This window comes from Dromiciops gliroides, chromosome 2 (genome assembly GCF_019393635.1).
Source record: "Dromiciops gliroides isolate mDroGli1 chromosome 2, mDroGli1.pri, whole genome shotgun sequence".
NCBI classification, from domain to species: domain Eukaryota; kingdom Metazoa; phylum Chordata; class Mammalia; order Microbiotheria; family Microbiotheriidae; genus Dromiciops; species Dromiciops gliroides.
In genome coordinates this window covers 534,682,938-534,696,545 of record NC_057862.1, presented here as the reverse complement: position 1 = coordinate 534,696,545, position 13,608 = coordinate 534,682,938, and the positions used below count along the sequence as shown (strand labels likewise).

General features: G+C 41.1%; 1 protein-coding gene and 1 non-coding gene across 2 annotated transcripts in view; one reads left to right on the top strand and one right to left on the bottom strand.

The window, feature by feature from the left end:
• The window catches only part of ANK1 (ankyrin 1), a 344,837-nt gene that overhangs the window by 145,743 nt on the left and 185,486 nt on the right, over positions 1 to 13,608 (top strand).
• On the bottom strand, positions 685 to 791 carry LOC122744794. Its single transcript, XR_006355138.1, has one exon. It is a non-coding gene; the product is annotated as a U6 spliceosomal RNA (small nuclear RNA).

Genomic DNA, 13,608 nt, shown 5'->3' with positions numbered 1-13,608 from the left:
CTCAGGTACCCCACTGCTCCGCTCCGGCAAGGGGGCAGGGGCAGCATGGACAGGATTTCTTGAGTCCAAAATGGTGCCATAAGAATAGCTCATCTAATAGCACTTGGAGGTTTACAAGGGGCCTTATCACAACAGTCCCATAAGTCTGATAATAAAAATATTATTTTCACCATTTTCAAATGAGACAACCGAAACTTTTCATCATTGTCAAAGTTTAATAAGTACTAGGAGAGCCCAAACTAAGTCTCATCTTCGCATTTGGTCCAAATTCAGTGTTCTTTCTTGGATATTAAGCTGTTTATTTCTACATGGTGAACATCGTTTTCTTTACTTGCTGGGGTTTCTTCTCCTCCTTTTCCTTCTCCTTCTCCTACAATTCCCTTTCTCACTCATGCTGAAAGCACAATGGCCACTTATGAGCCCAGTCCCTTTGCTGATGGACACAAAAGTTTTGACTTACTCTATTTCCAACCTGAGCCAGCTCAGCCCTCCTTAGAAAGGCTGGTGGCCTCATATTCCTGAGGGTTTGCCATACTGGTGCCAGACTTGGTGAGGATAATCTCTCTCCTTTAGCCCTGCTGTGGCTCCGAACTCCCAAACTCAAGCAATTCCCCAGTCTAAACCTCCCCCAGTATCAGGTATTCCAGGTGTACACCACAACATCCCATGTTACTTCTTTTTTTTTTTTATATGGAACGCTTCACGAATTTGCGTGTCATCCTTGCGCAGGGGCCATGCTAATCTTCTCTGTATCGTTCCAATTTTAGTATATGTGCTGCTGAAGCGAGCACCCATGTTACTTCTTTATAGAGCATTTGTGTCTTGCTTGACTGTCACACCCTCTCTTGGGTGTTGGACAGAGTGTTTCTTTTTTTTTTTTTTTAGTGAGGCAATTGGGGTTAAGTGACTTGCCCAGGGTCACACAGCTAGTTAAGTATTAAGTGTCTGAGGCCAGATTTGAACTCAGGTACTCCTGACTCCAGGGCTGGTGCTCTATCCACTGCACCATCTAGCTGCCCCCAGAGTATTTCTTTTAAAGCTTAGGCTAGCTGATCACAAACAGACATGACTGCTGACTTCTGTCATGCAGAAGGCATACTTATTCTTCTTGGCCCTAGGAGGCAGAACTATGAGGATAGGGAGGGGGTTACAGGGAAGCAGACTGAAGGCTATTTTAAGGAAGAAGTTCCTAATAATTGGAGTCCCCTCAATATAGTATAGACCATCTCTGGAAGTGTAGCAAGAGTTTTCTATCTCTGAGGCTTCTTTAAACAGAAGCTAGACGACTGACCATGTGAGGATGTCATAAATGGAATTCTATACAACTTGAACTAAATGACCTCTGAGGTTGCTTCCAACTTTGAGGTTCTATGATTCTCTGAATTTGATATCAAGAAAGAATTTTTTCACTTTCGAGGAGGGATAGGGTGAAGAAAGATAGAAAACAGAGGAAATATCAAGGTGGGGGGATAGGATGGAGGGTAATACAGTTAGCAATAGTAACTGTGAAAGAAATGATGAGTAGGGTGATATCAGAAGGACGTATGAAAAATGCAGACTATCAATAGAGGAAGAGCTGATGGTATCTGAATACAGATTGAAGTATAATTGTATTTGTTAGCTCCTCTTTCTAAAGTTATTTTGTCTATTTTCTTTCACAACCTGACTAATGTGAAGATGTTTCCCATAACTGCACATGTGTGACATATTGAATTGCTTGATTTCATAGGGAGGGTTTAGGAGGGAGGGAGGGAGAAAGAAAATTTAGAACACAAAGTTTAAAAAAATCAATGTGAAAAAATTGTGGGTTTTTTTTACATGTAACATAGGGGAAATTCTAAATAAATTTAAAAAATTTTCTCTAACAATACAAATTATTAAAGTCAAGTCGAATACCATCCTGCTTATATTTAGTGATTCTGATTCTCTGCACCGCCCCCCCCAAGGTAATTTCTCTTCCTATGTCCTGTGCCTTAAATTATATTTGCTAAGGATTTAATTTCTGTTTATTAGTGATTTTTTCAAAGATGTGCTTTGAAACCTGCTTTGCCCTTCCTATTTCATGCTTCCCATGGTTGTGGTCAGATGCTCTGGCCCTTTTCTGCTACGATCCCCAGCCTCTGCTGACTCCTGCCAATACAGCTGCTATGGAGAGTGGAGGGAGCCCATGGGCAGGGACCATGGAGGGTCATTTTTTTTCCTATGACAGCTGTGACCTCACAGCAAGGTCCATTTTGTATCCGTAGAAAAGTGGAAGAGACAGATGGCAGCCACACTAGGGGACCTGGAAGAGCAGGAAGAGAGGGAAAAGGAGAGTGTCAGGTGAGGGAGATCAGAACCGCCCCTCATGCCCCCACCCCACCTCCATGATCATTATTGTTCAAGCCAGTTCAGACAGGACACAATCAGTAACACGAAGATATATAGATATGTCTTAATAAATAATTGTAATTGTATAGATTCTAAGTACAGTAATGGGAACTATCAGGGCAAGGATGGCTACATCTCTGTTCCAAAGCACTGTAAAATTCTCTCATCTGGCTTTACATTTCATTGATTTAGGGTTACCCAGATTTGGTTGCCCAATGGCCCCTGCCATTCCAGGGCATGGTGTACTCACTATATAAAACAACATTGCACAAATTCCATTCCATTCCACTCAGCCTCATATGCGGTAAATGAAACCACTTCTAAAACCATAAGTTGGGCAGCCTCAGAAAACCAAGTCATGACAGGGTGACAGCCACACAGAGCTAAGCTTTTTTCTTTGCAAAGGAGACTCACTGAAGCATTGATGACTTTCCTGGCAGCCATGTGTAAAGGCTTTGTAGCTCTTGCTTTGGCCCCATCTTTCCTCCAAGCTGCTGTTTGGTGGTGACTCACCTCTGGTTCCCAGGAATGTTGTTATTTTTGGTCCCAGTGTCATTAAGATTGTGCCCAGAATCCCTGCAAGTCAGTAATTAAGGAACACATGGGCCCCCAGTGAAGGCAATTTAAAAATAGAGGGAGACATAAGCCTGTCATGTGGCCCTTGGGCTGGTTAAACAGAGGATGGGAGCTACTCTGGGGAAAAGCCTTTTGGCCATGAGAGAAAAGCCAATGTATTTGGGGTATCATCTCAGAGGGCATCCCCAGGCATCCTGCCTCTGGAGGACTCCCCGACGTTCAGCCCAGCCATTCGGGAGCACAGAGGAGACCTTCACTGGAACATGGCATTCTCCACTCAGTGGGTGGGTTTCTCATTCTTTGGTGCTGGGTTCTGCTGGAGAGGTTTAAAGGAGAGATCTCTTTTTCAGTGAATCACCCATTATTTCTCTGGTGGAACACTTTGGGAAGGAGTTATGCTGGAAGAAAAATGGTGAGTGAGTGGGTCTGCTCTATTTCCAATTAGAAACTGCCTTAATGCTGGGACCTAGGGAGGATGGCGGGAGAAAGGGAGTGTTTTCTGTAATCTGTAGCTTCCATGCAGGAACCTCCCCTTTCTCTTTTGCCTCTATGCAGCCGGTGAGACCTGATAGAGAACACTCTCTGCTCCTGATAAGACCTAATGGGCTCCGGGGCTTGGGGCCCTTTCTGGGTTCAGATGTCTTAAGGGAAGGCAGTAGCAGTGTGTCACCTGCCCCCACGCTGTTCAAACAGCAAATCCCAGTGGAGGGAGGTTTTCTGGACTTTTAAGAACCAGAATGCCCGGCCTACTGTGGTCCTGGAGGGTGAGTATTTGCCATGGGGTTGAAAAGTGGGTTGGGGGGTGGGGGAAAATGTGTAACAAGGACGGGGTGAAGGTACACATGAAGATGGAGGGGGCCAAGGCTGGAACTGGGGGAATTGCTTCTCTTTGCAATAACAAATATGGCTGAAGAAGTATGCTTTTGAAATTATGATCTTTACCTACCTGTGAATATGTCTGTGTGTGTGTGTTCAAACAGAGGGGTTTACTTTATTGGTTAGTAGACTCACCACTTTCTAAGCTTTGTCACCACAGATAACACTTTGGACCTTTCTTGCCTAAATGAGTTCTATTGGTATTTTTTTATTGCCAGAGGTTCACTCTCAAAGAGTTCTAGTCTCAGTCAGGCCTGAGTTATGTGCTCTGTGTATTAGAGGATTAGGGAGAATGGTCTTTGGAGCCACTGAGGCACTCCTATTCCTTTCAAATGAAGATTCCAGAAGCCTATGTGGACTCTGGCGTATGTTCTTTGAGCTCCTAAGTTGGGGAGAGGGGGCCCTCCATAGCTATTGGCTTTGTCCTGTTTTCTATTGTTGTACTACAGCTTTTGGTTTCTGTAATCTACAGCCTTCATGAAAAAGGTGTCTATGTCATGGAGCTATTGGGGGAGGAGGGGGGCTTCATACAATTTAGTTGAAAGAACCCTAGATCTGATGTCAGAGAACCTGAGTTTGAATACTGACTCCACTGCTTAATAACGGTAGGGCTTAAGATAAGATACTTCATTTCCCTCCTGTATTAAATGAGGAGGTTGTACTAGATAAAGGTCCCTTTTGGCTCTGTGATTAAGAAGAAGAAGATGATGGTGGTGGTGGTGGTGGTGATCATATCTAAGGGTTTTTCTTGCCCTCTCCAAATCCTCTGGCCTGTCTGTGCAAAAGGGATACAAACACTTAGTAGCCTCAAATGTAAGCAGTGGATTTCATGCGTCCACTTCATTATTCACCTCCTTTTAGGATCCTGGAATTTTGCATTTTTATTATTTTAGAGATGGGGTCCAACTAAGGAAGAAAAATATTCCAGTGTGGCCTCCAGAAATATGTTTGTGGGTTAAAGAAAAAAATGATGATATAAGATGATTTAGAAAAAGACAAACTGATATAGCAGACAGTTGCTTAGGAGTACCTCCAGCCTAGGTGTTTTTGTTGTTGCTGATTAGTTGATCCAGTTGTGCCTGACTCTTTGTGACACCATTTGGAGTTTTCATGGCAAAGACACTTGAGTGGTTTGCTTTTTTTCTCCAGCTCATTTTATAGATGAGAAAACTGAGGCAAAAAGGGTTAAGTGACTTACCCAGGGTCACACAACTAGTAAGTGTCTGAGGCCAGATTTGAACTCAGAAAGAAGACTCTAGGCCTAGTTATCCACTGCACCATTTTGCTTTTTAAGGAGCCTAATCAAAACTGACAGTTCCTCTTTAGCAATCAAGCCCACAGCTTAGGCATTGGATACCAGGTTAGGCTATCTGCTTGCTTGGTGGCTTAGGGAGAAAATGTACATTTTTGTACCCTTCCTGTTAAGGGAGAAAGAGCAATATGGTTGGCTAGTTCCTGGAAACTGTTTAGTGGCCTGCCATCTCTGGAACTTGGACTTCCTGTATCAACAGCCCTGCTTTGGCAAGTGAGGAGGAAGTCACCGTAGTCAGCACTGACATCATCTGAGTTCTTTCACCTGTATGCCCTTGACATAGAGTTGGGAAATCAGGGGGTACATAGGAGGATGAACCTTACCTTGGCATCATCTGGTCCAGTCTTCTCCTTTTACCCGTAAGGAAACCCAGGTCCAGAGAAAGAAAGGGAAGTTCACTCAAGAGGTTAGGAGTTGAACCAGAATTTGAATTCTTGTCCTCTGATTCCAAATCAAATCAAATGAGTTGTTTGAAAAATTACTTAAGCTACTAAAGCTTAAAACTGTACTAAGACTTTGGGAGCCTCCTATGTGTTAAGTACTTTGTAAACCTTAAAGTGCTATATAAGTGGGACAGCTAGGTGGTGCAGTGGATAGAGCACCGGCCCTAGATTCAGGAGGATCTGAGTTCAAATCTGACCTCAGACACTTGACGCTTACTAGCTGTGTGACTCTGGGCAAGTCACTTAACCCTACTTGCCTCACGCACACAAAAAAAGTGCTATGTAAGTGCTGGCTATCATTATTATTATAGTGATAATATTACTACTAATAGTGAGAATAATAATTGGTATTGGTAATAATAATCAACATTAGCTATAGTAATAATAATAAACAATATTAGCAGTGATAATAATCAACATTATTAGTAGTAACAACAAACATTGGCAGTAGTAATAATAACCAACATTAGTAGTAGTAATAATAATCAACATTAGTAGTGGTAATAAACATTAGTAATAGTAATAATAATAAACACTAGTAATAGTGATGATAAACAATATTAGCAATGATAATAAACATTATTAGCAGTGGTAATAATCAACATTATTAGTAGTAACAACAAACATTAGTAGTAGTAGTAATAATCACATCAGTAGTGGCAATAATAAACATTATTAATAGTAATAATAATAAGCATTAGTAGTAGTGATAATAATAAACATTGTTAGTGGTGATAATAATAAACATTATTAGTAGTAAAAATAAATATTAGTAGTAATAATAATAAACATTAGTAGTAATAGTAATAAACATTAGTAGTAGTAGTCAAAATAAATACTTAACTGGGGAACTATGGGATCATTTCTAATACAAAGACAAAATAATGACCTTGAGCAAGTGGTTTAACTTCTCTGGCCTCAGATTTCTTATTGACATAAAATCAGAATAATATCTATAGGGATGTTGTGAGGATAAAATGAGATAATAGGCGTGGAAATGCTTTGAAAGGCACCTTATGCCCTTGTTTTGTGTTATTATGATTCTATCAATTCAACCAAAGTCAAGACTTGATGGATTATCTGAAATTGATTTTAAATTCCAACACACTTCTCCTTCTTGCTCAGCCAGAGTGTTCTCGGAAAATGCAGACTAGTTGTAATATTATCCTGAGTGAATCATAATTAGAAAAATAATTTCATGGCAGTTCAATTCAATATACATTTGTTGGGTGCCTGTTGCATGTAAGGCATTGTGCTTGGTTCTGGAGATCCAGAATGGAGTCAGACACAGTCTCTGCCCTCAAAGAGTTGACAGTCTGGTGGATAATTATGACTTAACTTAGTATATAATCAAGTCAATAAGAGAGCTCAATCAGAGAGATCCAAGGAGGGAGGGAGGGATAATTTCTGGTTTAGGGGATTGGACAAAAAGTTTCATTGCTAAAGAGGCACCTGAGTAGAGCCTTGAGGAAAAGGAAGGATTTCAAATCAGGAGAGACATGGAGGTGATACAGGTATGGATATGGCCATGCACTGGGTTTACAATTCACACTCTCATCATCTCCTGTTCAACATTTTTCTAAATAATTTGGGTGAAGTCATGTGTGTCAGATTTTCCAGTGACCTAAATTAGAGAGGTAAGGCAAGCCCAGTAGATTATAATAAAAAATCAAGGAGGTATCAACCAGCAAGAACTATGGGTTGAATCTAAGAAAATTAAATGTAATGGGCATAAATGCAAAGTTTTACAATTGAGTTCAAAAATAGAGTGAAGGACACAAGACAATAGTTTTTGTGAAAGAGATCTGGGGGTTGTATTAGACCACAATCTTCATAAAATCAGTAGCATGATGCAGCAGAGAAAGGACAAAATACTATTCTAGTTAATAGTATTCTTTATTTTGTATTAAGAACACTAAACTTAATTCAGAGAGATATAGATTCTGAAATGAAGGAGGAGATGAGTATCCTCTACACTGTCCAGGTCAGACCACAGATGAAATAATGTATTGCATTCTGGATGCCACATTATAGGAAGGACATTGACAAACTGGAGCTCATCCAAAAAGAAAATGACCAAGGTGGGGAGAGGATTGAAGACTATTCCATAGGAGGGATAGTTGATCTGGAGAGAGGTCTTAGAGATGGGGGTGATGGTGATGATAACTGTCTTCAAGTATTTGAAGGCCTCTAACTGAAAAAGATTAGATTTGTTCTGCATGGCTCCAGAGGTCAATAATTAGAGTGAAGTCAGAAAGTCTCAAAAACCAATTCTGGCTTCTTGTCAGGAAAAACTTCCCAATGATTTAGTCATTCAAAAGTGGAATAAGCTGCTTTAGTGGTAGCAAGCTCCCCTCCTTGGCAATCTCCAACCTAAGGCTGTATGACTATTTGTCTGTTGTATTGGAGAAGGGATTCTGTCAGCTATGGCTTAGACTAGAGTCTCTGAAGTTTCTCCCAACTCTTAAATAATGAGATCCTGTGATTTTTTTCTGACAGTTGTAAATAGCCTCATAGTCTAAATAGTCTGCCGACTCTCCTCCAATTCATTCTGCTGCACACCCACGCTGGAATGGTCTTCCTAATACCCAGCACTTCCTCACACAAAAATCTTCTATGGCTCCCAGTTATGTACAGAAAAAAGGCTAAACAATTTCATCTGACATTCAAGGCCCTTAATAAAATGACCTCAAGGGATATTTCCAGCCTTCATCCATTCCATACCTTTTAGACCATTGGTCTCCAAGCATTTCTGATCATGTACATTTATCAATTAAAAAAACAATAACCAGTGAGTGAGTACTTACTCTCAACAGATATATTTACTTATTTATAAAATATATAAATGTATTGCTACACCAGTAATTACATACATTGTAAAATGTATACATTTATAAATTTAAAGGGATGAAACAGATAAAATAATACTTTTTTAAAGTCTTATTAATGATACTAAAAGCTTTTTTGTTTCCACTAAAATATCATTGATATTTCAGACTCTTCATGACTCCATTTGGGGTTTTCTTGGCAAAGACACCGGAGTGGTTTGTCTTTTCCTTCTCCAGTTCATTTTATAGATGAGGAATTTTAGGTAAACAGGGTTAAGTGACTTGCCCAGGGTCACACAACTAGTGTCTGAGGCCAGATTTGAACTCATGAAGATGAGTCTTTCTGGTTCTAAGCCCAGCATTCTATCCACTGCACCACCTAGCTGCTCCTATTTTAAGTGTGATCAATGTAATTATATATGCTTCATTGTTTTTAAAAATGTTTAACACTTGGTGTCTGATGCAAAGTTCAATTTGTTTTGGGGGCAGCTAGGGGGCGCAGTGGATAAAGCACCAGCCCTGGATTCAGGAAGACCTGAGTTCAAATCTGACCTCAGACACTTGACACTTACTAGCTGTATGATCCTGGGCAACTCACTTAACCCTCATTCCCCCACTCCCCTCCAAAAGTTGTTTGTTTCAATACTTGGTTTTTATGTCTGTTACCTGAAGGAAGTTAATAGCTCTCATAGATATATAGGAACATGTGGAAGTACATTTGTTGGTTGTGCTTACATGATGCTCATTTTTCATTCTCATTCACCAATTATGCAAAGGTTTTGGTTGAAATTCAGCTAGTAAATTTCCATCTTCCCTCATGTCAATTACTTATTATTGAAACTAACTAGAAGGTGTTATATATACATATATATATATATGTGTGTGTGTGTGTGTGTGTATATATATATATATATATATATATATATTTAAATTTAGTGAGTACTTACTCAAATCCCACTGAAACGCTTTACCTGGAAGTGTTTAAAACAAGTTACAAAAGTCTATTTCTGAGTTTTTGAAATGAGCAGATGTGAGAATTTTTGTAACAACCTAGAGAGGAGAGAGTGGTCAACAGTGTCAAAGGCCACAGAGCTGTGAAATGGGATAAGGACTGAGAAAAGACCTTCAAATCTTTCAGTTAAAGGATGATTGGAAACTTTGGAGAGAGACTTGTTTCAGTGGAGTTTGAAGATAATGAGGAAGCTAAGAATCTGGAGACTAGAAAGATGGTGTTGCCACCTACAGAGATAGAGATATTTAGCAGAAGGGAGAGTTTGGAGTGAAAGATAATGTGATGAGATCAGCAATGCTAATCACAACCTTTCTGAGTCTGCTGACCCTGTGTGGCTCATTCATCCCATCATAAATGAGAAAGGGGGGTGTGGGTTTTATCCACTAGCTAGCGTCCCAAAGCATAGAGTACAAGGTTGTCTGAGACAGCCATGAGGTATTGGGGGATGAGGAGTTGCAGTGGGGGAGGAATGGGATTTTGCCTGCACAGTTGCTGGTGTGTCTCCTTAGATCATGCTTATAAGGGGGAAGGGAACATGCATTTATTAGGCACCTACTATGTACCCAGCACTTTGTAAGTGCTCTGCAGTTATTATGTCATTTATGTCAACTGTCCTGAGGGGCTAATGTCCCATGAAGAAAGGGAACAATTTGGCACTTGAACAGCCTCAGGAAGATACCTCTAGGAGGTATCTTCTACCCTCTGATTGATCACCCCTTAATGTCGTGCTATAGGCCCTTTTCAGGTCTGTAGCCCATGCTGGGGCTGCAGTCCCCACTTTGGAGACCTTTGCTCTGGACATATGCCTGGCTTTCTTCCTTCTATGCCCTTGTCCACATCTCTTTTCCCCTGCTCCTATTCTCTTCCCTTCCCTTCCTTTTCAGTTCTGTCAGTCAGTCAATGAACACTTATGAAGCACCTGCTAGGACCAGAAAGGCAAAAGACAGGCCCTGTCCTTATTAGAACTCCATACAGGAAGACAACATACCAATGGAAGTGGAGAAACAAGGAGGGAAGAAGAAGGGATCTGGCTGGTGGGCAGGCTCAGACTGTGTCATCCTTTTCTGACAACAAGTGGCAGTTTTTTCAATATCTAGTGTTCAGCTGGGAGTTGTTCTCCCCTCTACCCCTGGCTCTCCCTCCTCTCTGTGGATTCCTAGTTGAGCAAAGGCTGATTTATTACCTGAATTTGCTGTCATAGTACAGGAAGCAAAATGCATTAAGAGAGGAAGAGGTAAAACCAGGAAGTCCCATGTTGCTACTGTGCCTCTAACCAGCCGTTAAACTCCATTATGTTGTAACAAGAGATGGTGTGTGTGAATGAAAAGCTTTTAGAAAATTGTCTTCAATCAGGCCTTATTTACTGACAGATCACATAAAAATAGCAACCTTCTCTCAGGACCCCGACACCGGAGGGTGTTTTTCCATCTTGAGAAAAGTGTAGGCTCCGAGCATTCCTCACCAGATGTAGAAAAAGTCAGACGAGTAGAGTATTTGATAATTTTTCCTGGAACTAAGGGGCTAGTACTGGTCTACAAGCTGGAAACCTATTAACTCTTTGCTTTCCAAGGCTTGTTTTGGCATCATTATTCATGTGAAACACCACGGGGTTCTGACTGCCTGTCAAGTCTGTAAAAAAAAAAAAAAGACAAAAATAAAAAGCCATTTGGCCCTTTTCCCTCCTGTCTCATTCCCTAATGGCTGCTATTGATCGAGGGTGATGACGATTTGCAAACAGTGGAATAGATTCCTAATAATACAGCAGGCTACTTAGAAAACCCATTAGAGATGGAGAGGAAGCTGTTTTGAAGCAAAACAGGGGACAGGATTTGCCTTGGGAGGAGGGGTTTGTGGGAAGGAGATGGAGGGAAGACTTTCTTTCCAAAGGGAAGGAAAGCTAGTGGGGAGCACATGAAATGTAGGCCCTTCACCCCTACTATCCAACTTAAAGGTCAGTCTCCTCCTCCAGAATACTCCTTTCACAATTATGTAGGTTCAACATTCCTTCCTCACAAGTCTCCAAGAAAGGACCTAGAGTCAGAAGGACCTGGGTTCAAATCCTACCTCTGACACTAGCCATCTAACCACAGTGATGACACTTAACTTCTCTGAGGAACCTCAGATTCCTCCACTGTAGAGTGAAGATAATAATATTGTAGGGCAGTATTTCTCAAAGTGTGACCTGGGGGACTCCTTGAGGGTCCCCAAGATCCTTTTAAGGAGTCCATTAGACCAAAACTATTTTCATAATAATATTAAAATGTCTTCATTTCTAATATTAACTCTTGACTGATATAACCCACATAAACAAAAGCTCTTTGGTGAGGGGAGCGGAGGGTTCCTCAATAACTTTTAAGTGTAAAGGAGTCCTGAGACCAAAAAGTTTGAGAATGGCAACTGTTGGGCCTAACTCAGACAGTTTATATATATATATATATATATATATATATATATATATATATATATGCAAAGCACTTTGTAAATCCTACAATGGTATATAAACATTATGATTGGCTGGGCAAGTACTATGATCCCCATTTTACAGATGAATAAACTGAGGCACAGAGATTTTTTTTTTTTGGTGAGGCAATTGGGGTTAAGTGAGTTGCCCAGGGTCACACAGCTAGTAAGTGTCAAGTGTCTGAGGCCGGATTTGAACTCAGGTCCTCCTGAATCCAGGGCTGCTGCTCTATCCACTGCGCCACCTAGCTGCCCGAGATATTTTTTAAAAAGTGATTTGTTCAGAGTCACATAGCTAGTAGGACTAGGATTAATGCTGGAACTAGGACCTAACTTTCCTGACTCCAAGACCAAAGTTCCTTCTATTAGCCCATGCTTTGAACATAAATGTGAAATGGGAGATGAAATTGCTCGACTGGGGAGAGAAAAAGGCACCCCCCGCCACACACACACACACACACACACACACACACACATACATTTTCTGTTTGTTTGCGGTTGGCCCTAAGAAATCTCCCTTTGCATAGTCACCCTGTGCAGAATGTTTAGTCTTCAGTGGCAAGCCCGTGACAGTGTGTGTTGATTATTTGTATACGTGTGATGCCAGACATAAGGTGAAAAAGGCAAGGGCTGGTGGTCAGCCCCAACTTCGGGTGCTACTGACATGCCCCTTCATTCCCAGTGGTGGTGGGCATCCACATAGGGAGAGAAGTCCAAACGCCTGGACAACGGGGGCCTGAACCTTAAGGAGGACCTGTAAAATGCCTGACACCTAGTAAACACTTAATAAATGCTTCTTGACTAATTAAATAGAGCACTGGTACAGATGGCAGGTGATTAAACAGGATCTAATGGTTGGCATTCTAGGCCTGAAGGCCTGTTGAGTATCCTAGGGTTTATTCATCTCTGCTCTGAAGCAGGTTCTCTGAGGGCCATGGAAATGTTTAAAGATACCTTCCACCTCTCTAGAACCCCACAAGCCCTACAGAAGCACAGACCCACAGAATATTAGAGCTTCCAGGGACCTCAGGGATCATCTAGACCAATCTGCCCATTTTACAGTTGAGCAAACCGAGGTCCAGAAAGCCATGGCCTCATCGGGGTGAAGTAGTGGCAGATATGTAATCAGAGCCCAAATCTCTCAATTCTCAGATTGGTTTTCTTTCTGCTGTGTCAGTTTACTTGGACTAGCTACTCTCTGAGGTCCCTTTTAAATGGGAGTCTGGAATTCAGTCACTTGGTCTTTATACTTTAATCACTTATTAATAAGCATTCATTCAAATCCAGCCTCAGACACTTGACACCTAACTAACTGTGTGACCCTGGGCAAGTCACTTAACCCTCACTGCCCTGCAAAAATAAACAAACAAACAAACAAATAAATAAATAAACAAACAAACAAACAAATAAATAAATAAGCATTCAATGAGTGACTAATGTGTCTAGTACCACCTATTGGAAACAACTTCCTAGACTTACCTTCCCAACCTTATGCTCTCAATCTTCCCTGAAATAAACACCATGTGTAGATAACACCTATATTCCTGCTTTTGTGATTTTGTTTACCATACTCATCCCATTCCCAGGCAGCAAGGTATGATGGGTAGCAGTTGGACCTTAGAGTCAGGAGACCTTAGCTCTCAGAGTCCCCCAGTCTCCTTAATTTATAAAATAAGGATAGTAATTAATGTCTTGCAACTTACCTCATAATCCAATGAGGGAGACAAAATA